The sequence below is a fragment of the Physeter macrocephalus genome, chromosome 13, assembly GCF_002837175.3.
Source record: "Physeter macrocephalus isolate SW-GA chromosome 13, ASM283717v5, whole genome shotgun sequence".
Taxonomy (NCBI): Eukaryota; Metazoa; Chordata; class Mammalia; order Artiodactyla; family Physeteridae; genus Physeter; species Physeter macrocephalus.
This window is the reverse complement of record NC_041226.1, coordinates 85,938,858-85,952,932: the sequence shown is the minus strand read 5'-3', so window position 1 is coordinate 85,952,932 and position 14,075 is coordinate 85,938,858. Positions and strand designations below refer to the sequence as shown.

The 14,075-nt window shown below is 44.4% G+C and overlaps 1 protein-coding gene across 1 annotated transcript in view; it reads right to left on the bottom strand.

The window, feature by feature from the left end:
* Window positions 1-14,075, bottom strand: part of LOC102992785 (mediator of RNA polymerase II transcription subunit 27) — a 120,735-nt gene that overhangs the window by 54,420 nt on the left and 52,240 nt on the right. The window lies entirely within an intron of this gene.

The following is a 14,075-nucleotide window of genomic DNA, read 5'->3' as shown; positions in this document are numbered from 1 at the left end:
ATGGGATAAAGTCACCTACCTCCTGGGGTCCCAGGCAGAACTAGTGAGGCGGGGTGTGTAAAGACCTGAGCTTGGTGTCTGGCACAGAGAGAGCACTGACTAAACAAAGACACTTACTGAGGAATCGGTAAGATCAGGCCCATATTTCTGTTCCCAGTGAATTTTACACTTAAGAGGACAGTTTTTGTTTTATAAAATTTAATCCTGGGCTTCCCTGGTGGCGCAGCGGTTGAGAGTCTGCCTGCCAATGCGGGGGACACGGGTTCGTGCCCCGGTCCGGGAAGATCCCACATGCCGTGGAGCGGCTGGGCCCGTGAGCCATGGCCGCTGAGCCTGCGCGTCCGGAGCCTGTGCTCCGCAGCGGGAGAGGCCACAGCAGTGAGAGGCCCGCGTACCGCAAAAAAAAAAAAAAAAAAAAAAATTTAATCCTAAGAATAATGCATGGTTACAATAAAAGAAATCAAATAATATTTAAGTGTTTCAAGTAGATAGTTAAAGAACTAACTCCTCTCCCCCTCCCCCCATGAGATAACCCCTACTCTACCAGTAGGGTAAAGACAGCCCCTCTGGACTGTTTACAAATGAAGTTACAAATAGGTGCATGTCCATTTCCCTCAAAGCCAGTATTGCACAGTCTCTACTCCAGGCTCACATCCCCTAATAGCTCATCTCAGTATTTTAAAAAATCTTTTAATTCAGTTTCTTTACATATAAACACACATCAATATGAATGAATATTCATTCAACACATAATTACTGAGCACCTACTATGTTGCCAGGCACTGGTCTAGGGGTTTGGGACACATCAATGAACAAACAGACAAGATCTCACTCTTGTGGAGCTTACAGTCTTTCTGGAGGAAACAGATAAGAGACAATAAGCACAGAGAATTCCCTGGTGGTCCAGTGGTTAGGGCTCTGCGCTTTCACTGCCGAGGGCCTGGGTTCAGTTCCTGGTCATGGAACTAAGATCCCACAAGCTGCGAGAAAGTGAAAAGTACTATTTAAAAAAAATAAAGGACATTTCAGGCAGATCCGGGGCAGGGGATAGTTACACAAACTGGTCAGGAGAGGTCTTACAGAGAAGGGATACAAGAGTAAACCTCGAAGGATATGAGGACTGAGGCCTGCAGACGTCTAGAGGCAAAGGCCCCAAAGCAGGAGGGGGGCCAGCAGGGATGGGAGACTGAAGGTGGAGTCACGGCAGACAAGGAGTCTTAGAAGGACTGGGGCTTCTACCAGAGTGAAACGGGGAGCCGTCGCAGGTTCTGAGCAGAGAAGACACGCTTCTTGAGTTTCCGTTTAAAAGACTCTCTGGCTCTGTGTGCAGAGCAGACAGGGGGCGGGGGGAGACCAGTCAGGAGACTGCTGTACTGACCCAGGTGGGAGGTAACGGAGGCGGGGACGGGGTGGTGGCAGTGGAGGAGGTGGGGACAACGGTCACACTCTGGACCAGACATAGTTTCATGTAATGTAAAAATCTAAACATGCTCGCTTGAAAATGTTAACTTCTTATTTTGAAATAATGTTGAACGATTTCAGACTTACAGGCCCTATATGTTAGCATTACGCTGCATGAGCTTGGGCCTGGGCCCTTACATTTGCCCTCTCTCCACACACACACACACACACACACACACACACACACACACACGTGCACACCCACACTCATACTGTCTGCCATCAACCCTTCACCCATTAATTTTAGCATTCATTGGTGATTCTTGATTCTTATGTAAAACAATTATTACTATGGTGGCTGCCGAATTTTCTAATTCTTTCTGCATCTATTAGTTCACATTCTACTGTAAGGAATGGTTTTCCCATAGCTATTTTTATGTTATACTGATACCTCCCATTTCTTTCTTTCTTCTTTTATTTATTTCAGTCAGTATGGACACATGGATTACGATGGTTTCTGTGGGTTGTAATCCATTACTATCACATTTATCTTGTTGCTCAATGGTCCCAGACTTGGCTGACAGGAGCCAAACTGTCTTCTGTGTCCATTGCACACACCCCCATCATTCTGTGAGCACTTCCCTTGCTTTGGCCTGAGAAGATGTTCCAGGTTCACCTTGTACTTTCTCTGCCCCTGTTCTGGAACCAGCCATTTCTCCAAGGAGCCTAGTTCTTGTTAGTGAGAATGATGTTTAAAAACAAAGAAATGGGACAAAAGACGCACTCATTGTTCCTGCAGTCTCACTGCTTGTAGACCATCTCAGCAGACGGAGTTGGGACATGTGTGCACATGGGTATGTGTATACACACTTGTATCTATTTCTATATCTATCTGCATATACATATCAAAAACAATTAGCTCACACGGATACTGCCAGTTTCAATCCAACACCACAGGTTTATTCTAGTCTCTTCCTTCTTTTTGGTAATGTCCCTCTTCAAAAGGGAGAAATCTGGTTCCCATTATCTGCAATTTATTTCCTATTTCCTCAATCCTAGACTACATATAAAGCAGTTTCAGAATTGTTAACCCATACCGTCTCTGAAAAACTGGCAAACTACCAAGAGGTTAAATATTTATTCACAGGTATAACAATCCTTAGCCCAAGGATCTAGAGTCACAATGCTGTGTTCAAAGGTTACTAGGGCTAGCTCTCCATCCCCTCCCCAAAGTGTGGTTACATTATTCATTTGAAATACAGTTAGGTTTATTTATTTCTGTTTACATTCCTTTTTTTTTTTTTTTTTTTTTGCGGTATGCGGGCCTCTCACTGTTGTGGCCTCTCCTGTTGCAGAGCACAGGCTCTGGAGGCGCAGGCTCAGCGGCCACGGCTCACGGGCCCAGCCGCTCCGTGACATGTGAGATCTTCCCGGACCGGGGCACGAACCCGTGTCCCCTGCATCGGCAGGCGTACTCTCAACCACCGCGCCAGCAGGGAAGTTCCTGCATTTCCTTTTTTAAAAAAATCCACTCTAGTTGGCTGTATTTATTTTTTGCATACATGAAACATTACCATGGTTCTAAAAGTCAAAACTAAACAAAAAGGTATTCTCAGAGACACTTCCCCCTCCCTATACACATCCATCCTACCCTATTACCACCTACCTCCCTCTAACCAATTTCTTTGCTTCAGGTTTCATTTTTTCTGTGTGTTTCCTCTACAAATGAGAAGATAACATATATTCTTTATCTCCTTTCTTACAAAAGAGGAAGCATATTAAGGACACTCTTACACTTTGGGTTTTTTTCTCTTAACAATGTATCCCAGAAATCACTTCAAATGAGTGACAGAGGTCTCTCTCATTCTTTTTTAAAGATGAAAAAAAGCAGTGGTGTGGCTCCACTGTGTGGCTGTATCATAATTTATTCAATCACTCTCCTCTGCACAGGCACTGAGGTTATTTCCAGTATTTTGCAATTACAAACAAGCTGTAATTAATAATCTTGTGCATATGTATTTTCATATTGTTGGAGATGTGTCTTCAGGGTAAATTCCTAGAAGTAGTACTGCTGGTTCAGAAGGTAAATGCATACAGAGCTTTACCAGACGCTGCCCAAGTCCCTCCAAAATGGTCGCACCAATTTGCATTCCCACTAGCAATGTACGATGGTGGCTGTTTCCTTACAGGCTCACCAACAGAATGTGTTGTTATACTTTTTAATTTTTGCAAATCTGGTAGGTGAGAAATGGCACCTCGGTGCAGTTTTAATTTGCATTTCTCTAATTATGGGTATGGTTGAACATCTTTTCGTATGTTTAAGTACCACTTTTATATCTTTTCAGAGGGTTAACTGTCTGCCTCTTTTCCTCATTTTCTATTCTATTTTTGGTCTTTTTAACCTTTTTAAGAGTTAAAAAATGATCTTAGGTATACTAGCCCTGTATCTGTGATACACATTGCAAACATTTTCTCCCGGCGTGTTGGCTGCCTTCTGACTTTGTGATGTTTTTTTTGCCACCTAAATTTTTTCCTTTTTATGGTAGAGACCCTGTTGATTTTAGATCCTGCCTTTATCACACTTAAATTTTTAAATGTAATTGAGTCTACTTCTAGTCTATTTTATTCTACTAGCCTATTTGTCCACCCATGAGCCAGCACCACACAGTTTTAATTATAGAGGCTTTAGAGTATGTTTCAATGTCTGACAGGGCAAGATCCCCTGGTAGCTTTTCTTTTTTGGTTTCCTATCCTTTCCGCATGCTTCTTTTCCAAATGAACTTTAATATCAGCTTTTAATGAATGTATTATATTTGTTCACATTTATTGATAAGACTGATACATGTGGTCTCAACTTGGTCACATGATTGTATAGTTATTATGTGCATCATATTTCCAATGCTTCTTTCTCTAAGGGACGTTTTCTTTGCTTGCTCACTCGTTTATTGGTTGATTGATTAATTGTATTTAGGAAGGTTTATATTTTTGTTCTCATGCTTACCTTTGTACTTATACATTTTAATGCCCTTAGACTCCCATTTTCTTAGTTACCATTTTAGCATTTTGTTCGTCAATTTTTAATGGAATCCTTTAAATCTTACCTATTACATATATAAAAATCAATGAGCTCATTCTACTTTCATCTTTACCTATCCCTTCCCCCATTTTTTGTTTATTTTTACTGTGTTAGAATACATAACATTTATATATTATTACTTTACCCTCATCACCACCTTTGTTTTAGTCTTAGATCAGCAATTAAATACATTATATGCTCACTATGAGTCCTTAGGCTGAAGTTTCCCCACTCGTCTCTTTGTTGCATGAATCTCATTCTCCAGTAGACTCCTCAACATGGGCTAATGGGTAGAGAATTCTTGCATGTTTAAAATGGTTTTTCTCTGATACTTGAAAGACATATATATCTTTGATTCATACTTTCTTTGAAAATGCTGCTCCATCATTGCCTTGCTTTATATATTGTTTTTGAGACATCCGATGCCAGTCTAGTTCTTTTGCCTTGTAAGTTATTTGGTTTTTTGCTTGGAAGCCTTGAGGATCTTTTTCTTTATCTCTGAAGTCAGATAGCATTATCAGAATACATCTTAGACTTGATTGTTGCTGGTCAATTTTCCCAAGTACCCAGTGAGATCTTTCAATGTGCAAATTTAGGCCTTTCATTTGTAGGAATTCTTCTTAGATTACAGTTTTACATATTGGTTCTGTTCCATTATTTTGTTCTCCTTCTTCATGGCCTCCAATTATATATGTGTTGTCTCTTCTCTGTCTGTGCCTCACTTCAACCACTTTCTCTCTGAACCTTTCTACTTCTTTCTTCATCTGATTTTCACTCTCCTGGTTGTTTCTTAGCCTTTCTTCAGTGCCCTTTATTAAATGTCGTTTGAATCTATTTTTCCTGGAGCATCTTGAAATTTAGTCTTAATTTGAGATAATTTTATCATTTTTTCCTGAGTACAGTAAATCCTTTACATTTCTTCATCTTTTTGCCAATTTCTGTTTTTAATTTCTGAATTCCTGACTTAAGGATTTGCCTTTTCACCTCTCCAAATGCTTGAGGGTATTGAAATCAGTTTGGAGTGCTGTCTGTGTTAAACAGCTTTCTTCTGCTTTGTGGTTTTTGCTTCCTTGGTGGTGGGGGGCGTGTGTGGGGGGGATTTCTTTAGTTGAAGTGTTTATTCCTTCAACATTTTATTATGAAAAATTTCAAACATCTAAAAAGTTGAAAGAGTTGTCGGGTGAACACCTGTATTCTCATGAGCTAGATTCTATAACTGTTATCATTTTGTTCTATTGCTTTATCACATATATATTTATCTATCTGTCCATTCATTCATCTTATTTTTTGGAAGTGTTTGAAAGTTGCAGGCATTAGTATATTTCATCCCTAAACATGAAGGCAAGCATATCATTAAGCAGTTTAATGTTTGTTAAAAAAATGTTTTCTGAGGTAAAATTTGCCTCCAATAAAGTACATAAATCCTTAGGATGTACCATTCTCGGAATTTTGGCAACTGCACACAACCATATAAGCCACATCTCTGTCAAAATGCAGAACCCTTCCACCACCGCACAATGTTTCCTCATGCCCTTCCCAACCCATGCCTGCTCTAACCCTCCCAGGGGAAGTGCTGTTCTGATTTTTATTCACCTTAGTTTTGGCCCATTCGAAAACATCATGTAATGCAATCATACAGTATGTACTCTTGCGTATGATGCATTTTTCCCTCAGCAAAGGTTAACGGTGGGTGTGCAAGTGATAACTCTTAGGATTTGCTTGTTTTTTACTCACACATAATTTGGAGTATGGGTGTTCTTGGTCTCTTAGCTGTATTTAACGTATGGTTTTTGTAGTTTTATTTGTTCTTGTTTTTCCATATTGTTTGGAAGATATGTGGAGACTTGAACTTAAATAACCATTCATAACATTTCTGAGTGTGAACATTTTCAAACATAAAGGAAGACAGATTGCTTAATAACCAGCCAAAGTTAAAAATCATCAAAATTTTGCCATACCTGCTTTATTTATCCCTCCGTTTTCTTTGTTGAAGTATTTTTAAAGCAAACCTCATACATCATGTCGTTTGAGCTCTACATACTGAAACATGTGCCTCTAAAAAATAGATCTTTTGTTTTATAACCATGAGAACGTTATTATTATTATTTTTTAAACCCCACATTTGTTTATTTATTTATTTTTGGCTGTGTTGGGTCTTCGTTTCTGTGCGAGGGCTTTCTCTAGTTGTGGCGAGCGGGGGCCACTCTTCATCGCGGTGCGCGGGCCTCTCACTATCGCGGCCTCTCTTGTTGCGGAGCACAGTCTGGGAAGATCCCACATGCCACGGAGCAACTGGGCCCATGAGCCACAACTACTGAGCCTGCGCATCTGGAGCCTGTGCTCCGCAACAAGAGAGGCCGCGACGGTGAGAGGCCCGCGCACCGCGATGAAGAGTGGCCCCCGCTCGCCACAACTAGAGAAAGCCCTTGCCCAGAAACGAAGACCCAACGCAGCCAAAAATAAATAAATAAAAATTAAAAAAAAAAGTTTCTAGACATCACCAAATGTCCCTTGGGAGGCAAAACAATCACCCCTAGTCGAGAACCACTTCCCTAAACTAAGCATTCTTCTCCTGGGAGTCGCTCTAAGAAAAACCTTAGCCCATGGGTCCCAAGGAACATGAACAAGAATGTTCAAAGCAGATTGTTCATAATATAAAAACAAAAAAAAAATAAACAAATCAATGACCACTGATAGAAAAATGGCTAACTTAGGATACATTCATATAATGGAATATTTCATATCAGCAAAATGAATAAGCTATTGTAGCTAAACCAACAATTTGAGTAAAATTTAGTTAAAAAATTAAAAAAAGAACGTTGAATGAAAAAATTAAGTCCCTGGGGCTTCCCTGGTGGTGCAGTGGTTGAGAATCCGCCTGCCGATGCAGGGGACACGGGTTCGTGCCCCGGTCCAGGAAGATCCCACATGCCACAGAGCGGCTGGGCCCGTGAGCCATGGCCACTGAGCCTGTGCGTCCGGAGCCTGTGCTCCGCAACGAGAAAAGGCCACAACAGTGAGAGGCCCGCGTACCGCAAAAAAAAAAAAAAAAAAAAAATTAAGTCCCTGAAGACAACATGTGATACCTTTTAAAAATCATTAAGATAAACAGGCAAAATTAAAGAACACACTATACATATGTATTTAGGAATACATATATTTGTGTTAAGCCCTCCCTCAAAAAAGGAAAGAGAATGACCCACAAAGGGAGGGATAACAGCTCCTACAGGACAGGGGCCGGGGACACTCGCAGGGTGTAAGGTTGCAGATAATGTTCTAGCTCTCAGGCTGGGGGGTAGGTTCGCAAATGTTCACTCTATTATTAAATAAATAAATACGAAAGGGCCGTGTCTGGATCAAGGATGACAGTGTGATCACCAAGCAAGGATTATGATCGATTTCACCTGAAGTTAAAATTAAAAAAATCAAATGCCCAGCCCTACGCACAGTCTGTGAGGCCCAGAGCCTGGGCCCTGCCTGTTTTGCTTCGGAAGTCTCACCTCCTCCCCCTCCTCCCTGGCTCCCTGCACTCCAGCCAGCCTAGCCTCCTGGGGGTGATCTGCACACAAACTGTCCTGGGCTCGGGTCTTTGATGCTGCGCTGCCTCTCGTGGGCCTGGCTCCAGGCTCGCCTCACTTCTCGCAGGTCTCTGCTCACAGAGGGGTTCCCTGAGCCCCAGCTCCCCGCCCCATGCCCTCCTCTCTCCAGCCCCTCTCCGGCTCTGCCCCCACCCCCCGCATCATATTACGCAGCACCTGGCTGGTCTCCCGTCCGTGAGTGCAACGCAGGCTCCATGAGCACACGGACCGTGGTCAACGCTGAGCGGCGCCCCGCGCCATGCCTTCCCCTCCTGGCGCTCAGCGTTTACTGAGTAAATATACGAATGCTTTAGCAACCTAGCTCACAACGGGCCTGATGCTTGATCTGAGACGTACCAAAAGGGCCCACCTTCACTGGAACTCCAGGGGCACAGTGGTTTAACATTATGCTTTTTGAAACGTGCTCCATAGATGACTCGAGACTCGGGTGGGAAATGTGGCGTTGGGGCTCTACCCCAGAGCTGCTGAATCAGAATTTCTGGGCTGCCTGCCAGGAATATGCATTTGCCACAAACTACACTGGTGATTCTTGGGCCTACTAAAGTTTGAGAACTACTGAACCCAGCAGAGAAATCAAGGCCCCAAACAGTTAAGCACTTCAGCTGTTCAAGAGTCTTCCTACCTCAGAGAGCTTGGGATGGAGTGAAATGAGATAATGTGTCTAAACGGTTTAAAACAGATGTGTCGGGCTTCCCTGGTGGCGCAGTGGTTGAGAGCCCGCCTGCCGATGCAGGGGACACGGGTTCGAGCCCTGGTCTGGGAGGATGCCACATGCCGCGGAGCGGCCAGGCCCGTGAGCCACAACTGCTGAGCCTGCGCGTCTGGAGCCTGTCTGTGCTCCGCAACAAGAGAGGCCGCGACAGTGAGAGGCCCGCGCACCGCGATGAGGAGGGGCCCCCGCTCGCCGCAACTGGAGAAAGCCCTCGCACAGAAATGAAGACCCAACACGGCCAAAAATAAATAAACAAATAAATAAATAATTAAACAAAGCAAAACGAAAAAAGCCAAAACAGATGTGTCATTCAAAAACAAGGCATGAATATGTTAAAGAAACTGAGGGTTGGTAAAAATCATGTTAAAGAGATTGATAAATGAGTTTTATCTGTTGTAAACCATACAACATATAAAGAAAGATTAATTTATAAAGTATTAAGGTATGTTTCAAATATCATGGTTGAAGTTTCATCTTTTTCTTCTTCTCTTACATTTTCATACCTAGTGGATCAGTAAAAAATTGTGGATTAATATTTTAAATGCCAAAAGAAGCCAGCTGCTTGTTCTAGTCTGACTCAGTTAAGCTCTTACAATATTTTGACTGTTTGAAGAAAATTAATAATGGGATGTAAGGCGGTAGATTAACTGAAACTAAATATCAACACAGCTAGATTTATTTTTGGATGACTGAGCTCATCTCTTCAAAGAACGGAAACAGGATTTATTTTATCATGAGTTATTAACTTACACAACACCAAAACAGCCCCCGACCAGAGCGGAGAGAGCCAGCCGGAGTGTAGTTAAGGATTACGTAAGAGGCTGAAAGTTCAGATTTCATATCAGCCAGGACTTGGCCTGTCCAGGCTCCAGTCGATGACCCAAGGGTCACAAAGATGCCAGGAGAAGTTAAGGTGATAACCACCCTGAGAGTTCTGGAAGCAGGCTAGTTTCCTCTCCCCTAAGTAGCAGGTCCCCATTGCAGCTATGGGGAGAAACCGGTACATACAGAAGAGAACGACGCTTTTCTGTGTCATTCGTGTATTCACTCAGCAAACACTGACTCAGCCCCGATCTGTCCTCCCTTCCTTCCTCCTGAGCCTGCGCTCCCTGTGGGTCCACAAGCAGGAAGCGGATACAATGCCTGGGCCTCCAGGTCAAGCACAGAGCCCAGGCCGGAGGTGACTGCTCCTACGTCTGATGGGCTCTGAAGCCCGATGTCTCCAGGCCCACAAGGAAAGGCAGGTTTAGCTTTTAGAGGAGCAAAATTGATCCCAAATCGCCTTAATAGGTGCCAATTTGATATATAGTCCTCATTTTTTCCCTTCCCCTCTACATTGTGAAGAAGCTGTTGGTGACAGGCTGAGGCTCCCAGGTACAGATCTTCGTACATCTAAGGCACCCTGCTGCTTCTTGGCAGGGATTGTTTGGTGGAGGAGGAAACCAAAATGGGATCGCCAAACCTGCCCTTTGTTTACAGAATGCTCTGGAGTTCAATGACTTTATGCCATTTTTCCATGTGTGTGCACAAAAAATCCAAAAACCCCTCTGTGCTCACACACCAAAACCAGAAGAGATCTACAGTGACAACAAAATCAGTGGAACATGCTGACCGTGGACGCCAGGCCATGTTAACCAGAGATGTTTCTGGACCCCTCCGTACACCAGTGTGGACACCAGGCCACTACATTTCACAATTCAAGTGACTCTTGGAAAAAGCGGTCTGGGGCTTCCCTGGTGGCACAGTAGTTAAGAATCCGCCTGCCAATGCAAGGGACACGGGTTCGAGCCCTGGTCTGGGAAGATCCCACATGCCGTGGAGCAACGAAGCCCATGCACCATGACCACTGAGCCTGCGCTCTAGAACCCACGAGCCACAACTACTGAGCCCGTGTGCCACAACTAGTGAAGCCCACGTGCCTAGAGCCCGTGCTCCGCAACAAGAGAAGCCACCGCAATGAGAAGCCCGTGCACCACAACAAAGAGTAGCCCCTGCTCGCCACAACTAGAGAAAGCCCGTGTACAGCAATGAAGATCCAACGCAGCCAAAAATAAAATAAATAAAATAAATAAGTTTATTTTTTTAAAAAAAGAAATAAAAAGGAAAAGCTGTCTGCTCCACTGCCCCCAACACTGCCCTTTCCCCGCTACCTCCGTGGCTTGGGCGAAAGCTTAAAAATATATCCTGGGATATGTGCAAGGATGATCATGCCACCATTATTTAAAAAGCAAAACCGGAAACAACCCAAACACACAAGGACAGGAGAAAGAATAAAGTGTGTATGGTCACAGAATGAACTATTACATAACCATGAAGATGATCAAATTATCAGATACAACTACCAACATGGCTGCATCTTAGAAACAATCACACAATATGACACTGTTCTTATAAAGTTCAAAATTCAACAAAACTCAATGATACATTACTTAGGGACACATGTCCATGTGGTAAACTCATACTTAAAAACCGAAGAGAAGGGGGTGATTATCAGGATGGTGGTGATTTTGGGGGGAGAGGCAAGGACTGGGGAGAAGCACACATTGGTTACCTTCTGCTTCTTCGACTGGGGAGCGAGCTCATGTGTTTATCATTACACTTTTAAACTGACATACACATTACACATATTCCTTTGTATACATCAAATTACACAATTTAAAAAAAAAAAAAAGAAAGAAAAAATTACCCGCCTGGTGTCTGATCACCCAAATCTTAACTCACCAGCACTCCGAAGTATAATCAGAGACGGGAGGAGGAAGCACCCTGGAGGCCTGGAAGCCGCGTCCTGGCTGCACGAGCCTGGAGAAACCACTACCCCCACTACCTCAGTTTCCTCACTTGTAAAATGAAAGCCATCGGCCCTACCTACCTTGAGGGCCACTCTGAGGAGGCAAGGAGATGAGCGCTAGGTAAAGCACAAGGCTCCGCGTGGTACGGGGGGCAGGGGACATTTACTCTGTCACACGGATTGCTTTCTCGGCCCTGCCTCTCTTCCCCTGAGGAATGACCTCCTCCACTCCACATGCTTCTTGGGGGCTGCCAAGGCAGGACCCACCCCCCAGGGGGCGGGACAACTTCAGCTTAGGCCAGCGGGAGTGTTTCTCCTGGGATATATGAGCACAGGCACAGAATGAAAGGATGAAAGGCAGTTGAGGTCAAATCACTTGGGCCACAGAGTCCAAAAGGGACCTTGTCCTGCTCCTGACATGCCTGGAGTGAACCTGGTTTTTGTCCCTCCTGGCAGGGCAGCTCTATCTTCATGTCTGTGAGCATCCAGCATCATTAAAAAGCAAAACAAAGACAAAAGCCAACCCTTCTCTTGCTTAAGTTCATCAGAGCAGGTTTCTGTCGCCCGCACTCACGGAAGCCTGACTGACTCGGGAGGAAACGCTGCGTTATTACACAGCGCGGGCGCGCTTCAGGCTTCGGCCAAGCAGGCTGAGGGAGATGTCGGCAGAGGCTGCCCACGTGGGTCCTGCTTCCGCGGCCTAGCCGGCCTCCCCATCAGTCTCACCTGCCTCCCAAAGCTTTCAGAGCGCACCACCTCCCAGATTCACACAGTTCATTTCAGAAGGATCTCCAGAAAACAAGTTTCACTCTTGCCTGAACCTCGTGCAGCGGCGCCCCACTGCCTACAGCACAGGTCTCACCCTTGTCTCCACCGGTCACAGGGAACAGGTGCCTAGTGAGGGGAGGAGGGGAGGCGGCAGCTGCCGGTCCCGCTCTCCGCCCAGGTGAAAATTCCCTTCGACCTCAGAGAAGCTGTGTGTGGTGACAGCAAGTGGCCTGGGAATCTGCAGTCTAATAAAATACCGTCTTTTCAAAGTAAAAGCCAAATAAAGCCATGATGTTAAAAGGATGATTATCCACCTGGCAATTTAATTCCGAATCGGATCACCCACTGCTCTTCCTATAAACAGCTACCACCTTGTGTGAATTCCCATGTCACCTAAGGAAGATGACAGCTTGCTGGCCAGAGGCACAGGGATCTGAATTAGCCACTCATGGCAGTGAAAACGGTGTGTATAAAAGCGAATTCTGTCCTTGATCGAGCCCCTGAACTCTCATCAGTCTATTAAAACAGAAGCTCAGTGAGAAAGCAGATGAGGCTGACAGGTCGTTGCGAAATAAAAGCCCACTTTCTCAGGTGGAAGTAACTCTAATATCTTAGACCTGTTTGCCTAGAATCCTGTTCTCCCTCCTCATTCCTGTCAATGCCAAACCCCTGCCTTCTTCAGGAAATGGAGGCTCAATGACCCAGAAATAATTTGAGCAAACCTATCTCACTGCGGACACTTTCACTTTTACCTTCATTAACTCTTTGGTCCCTGTCAAGTATCCCGGAAGTGGGATTTATGTTTCAGCTGCTGGGTCTAGAGGATCTTAACATTTAGACGATTTGTACGTTTAACGGGGGCAGAAAATATTGCATGTTTTTCTAGACGTATACAAATGGTTTTCTTTTTCTAGCGAAAGAACACTGTGTTATCTCATTCGCTGTATTCTTTTAACAGAAAGAATTTTAAAGAAAAGTAGCATGTTACCCAGATGAACGTCACTAATTTTGCCTCACACGTGAAATCCCGCCCAATTAACAATCCCACGTCTTTTCCTTTCTTAAGAGAAAAACACACATGCACACACAATAAGCCTGCTCTCTTCAGGTGAGTGGACTGAGTGAGTAGTCACTCGTCCTGGGTGACTACCTATTTATAAGAGTTTACAACGGTAAAATGCTGAAGTCCGGGGACTTCACACCAGGCCCCAGAGCATCAGTGCTAGTGAGACGTAAAAAAACACTCAGTCCTGAAGCTCGCCTTCCTGATGTTCATCAAAAACCATCACTCTTAACCAGTTAATTCTCCTTTTCTGTAAAACGTGGAGGCTCCTCAAAAATCTGTGCTCGAGGAAGGGCTCTCCGAGCATGTGTACTAGTACCCAGAGCGCCAGAAAAGCACCTCATCACTGCAGTCTCTGTGCCTTTCTAGTTGCTACTATAATTTAGCATTTCTATTCTACCGTCTTTCCCAAACACACCTGTCTTTGGTGAATTTACGTGAATACAAACATCAGTGATGAGGTCAGGAGGCCAACTTGCTCAGAGCAAACCCACATCAGAAACAACAGAATCAGACTTCCCTGGTGGCCCAGTGGTTAAGAATCCACCTTCCAATGCAGGGGACGTGGGTTCGAGCCCTGGTCGGGGAACTAAGATCCCACATGCCACAGGGTAACTAAGCCTGCATGCCGTAACTACTGAGCCCGCGCCCCACAACTAGAGAGGAGC